The sequence below is a fragment of the Phymastichus coffea genome, unplaced genomic scaffold (assembly GCF_024137745.1).
Source record: "Phymastichus coffea isolate CEN01 unplaced genomic scaffold, Cenicafe_Pcof_1.1 PCOF00034, whole genome shotgun sequence".
NCBI lineage: Eukaryota > Metazoa > Arthropoda > Insecta > Hymenoptera > Eulophidae > Phymastichus > Phymastichus coffea.
In genome coordinates, this window is record NW_026706845.1 from 360,442 (window position 1) to 363,136 (window position 2,695).

A 2,695-nucleotide genomic window follows, 5' to 3' on the forward strand; every position below is an offset into this window, starting at 1 on the left:
ATGTATGGATTTTGGCAACATCAGAATTATTATACAGCTCACCAATTTTGTATTGTATCAGTTTAATGTACTCTATTCTTCATTAGAAGAACTGAAGATCATAATCGATTGTTTTCTAATTGATCATTTAAACTATGTAACAAATTTAATCTTTCGAACAATATCTTCTTCACAAATAATTAATAATAATTCTTATTAAGAACAATTTCAAATATATGTATCTTTTTCATTAATTAATATTTTTAAATCAACGAAATAAAAAAAATCGTACACGAACTGATTTAATTTGCCCTGTTGACTACAAACAAAATAGTACAATTGTCTTTTTGTAAGACATAAACAATCCATCTATAACGTTACTAGTGTGATATGCTCATTGTACATCTGCAAAAAAAGGAAAGTGGTATCGCGTCGAAAAATTAAAATCGAAAAAGCTATTAGACTTCTCAAAACGAATTCTGGAAATTTCTGATCTCCTATTAGCAAAAAATCTAATATTATAATTTCTACGTTCTTATATTTTATACCAAATTTCAGAAGGAAGAACAATTAACTTTTGAATAGTGGACACTAAAAATAATCTACAATAGAAAGGTAAAATAAAAGACACTGATGACAATTCTAACAATCCGTTACAAAGAATATTAACAATCCTTTAAAGGATAGAAGGTTAGAATTGTCATTATTGTTTTCAATTTTTACCTTTCATTAATTCGTTCTAACATTGGAATCATTTTTTACAATCTCAAATAGAGTAGCTCATACTTGATTGGAGTGAAATAATATTCACATGTCTAAATATGTGAATATTAGGCTAATCATTGGCATGCACGAGTTTTTTATACGTAATTTTATAGGTATTGTTGATTAACCTCTACTGAGAGAAAGTCATAATCTGATAAAATAATATAAATATAAATATAGTGATAATAATAATAGTATTAGGACTTGTATTTTGTTAAAAGTGGAATTGTAAGGTAAATACAGCATTTAATTGTATATTTAATTTAATATATTCAATGACTTCTATATACATATATATATATGCGTGCTATTATCTTTAGCTCAACTCGTGGGCAAAGTAATCGTAGACCGGACAACCAGGAAACATGCATCTTTCGACTACGTCTGGGTTATAATGGATAATTGGCATACATGAGACTGCAGATCGTCTAAGGAAGATTTCGGCTTAATTTGAAGTATGTCAGATCAATCTACCCCTGCGTTTCAGCTCAACTCCTAGCAAAGTAACCGTAGACCGGATTTTCACGACCCTTGCAACTATGGTCTGGATTTGGGAAATAATGGATAATTGGCCTAAATGAGAGTGTAGTAATTCTCAGAAAGATATCGACTTTATTTGAAGTATATCAGATCTATCTACCCCTCTGTTTTAACTCTACTCGTGGGTCAAGTAATGGTAGACCGGATTACCAGGCCACATGCATCTTTAAACAACTTAATTACACAGCCACACAAAAAAAAAAAGTGGCAAAACCCACAGACCAGACCATGCAGACTTTATGTTTTTGGGGTCGCTGAGTCCGAATCCGGGGTCAGTTTTGCCCCACCACGTCACAGTCAAGGGCAAATGAAGGTCAAATTTGCAAAAATGGAGAAAATCAATTTTCTCCAGTCTATATATACGTTTTTGGGGTCGCTGAATTCAAATCTGGGGTGATTTTTGTCCCACCCCCGCGAGGTCAAGGGCAAATGAAGGTCAAATTTGCAAAAATGGAGAAAATCAATTTTCTCCAGTCTATATATACGTTTTTGGGGTCGCTGAATTCAAATCTGGGGTTACTTTTGTCACACCACCTTGGTAGTGTAGTATTCATCAAAAACAAACAGAAAGTCATGCCATCTCATTTTTTCTGCTATACCTTACGCGTTTCTCATCGAATGAACGGTGCAAAGCTTTTCTTTTACGTTTTTTTGCCGTTTTACAATCTCTTTTCAACATCCAACAGTAGTCAGCCAACATGCATGTATCCCATCTTCCTTGATAACGCTTTTCCATCACTTTCACATCTTGATGGAAACATTCACCTTGTTCTTCACTATAATCACCACAGTTTTCAGGGAAACTATCCAAATGATTGTGTAGAAAATGTAATTTGTAATTCATGAGACAACCCATCACCCTAAAGCTCTCCACCATTTGAGATACAATTTCTTTGTAATTGGGGCTTCTACGATTACCCAAAAAGTTTGCGGTAACGTCCTTGAAGCTAAGCCATGCAGTTTGTTCGATGCTGGTCATGGAACTAATAAACTTATCATCAGCCATCATTTTTCTAATCTCTGGACCATCAAAGATACCTTCTTTTAATTTCGCATCCCATTTACTTGGAAATTTGCTTTCCAAGTACTTGAAGCTCTGAGCATCTTTATCTAAAGCCTTGACGAATTGTTTCATGATACCAAGTTTTATGTGCAATGGTGAAATGAGAACTTTTTTAGGGTCAACCAATGGGGTAGCTTTAACGTTGTGTTCTCCAACAGTTAGAGATTTTCTCTCAGACCATTTATGATCAGTATAGTGCTTTGCTCGATCTCGACTATCCCATAAGCACAAGAAACATGGCGTCTTCGTAAAACCAGACTGCTGTCCTAACAATATTCCTGAAACTTTCAAATCACCACAAATACGCCATTGATCCTTGTCATATTTAATTTTTTGCAGTATAATTTT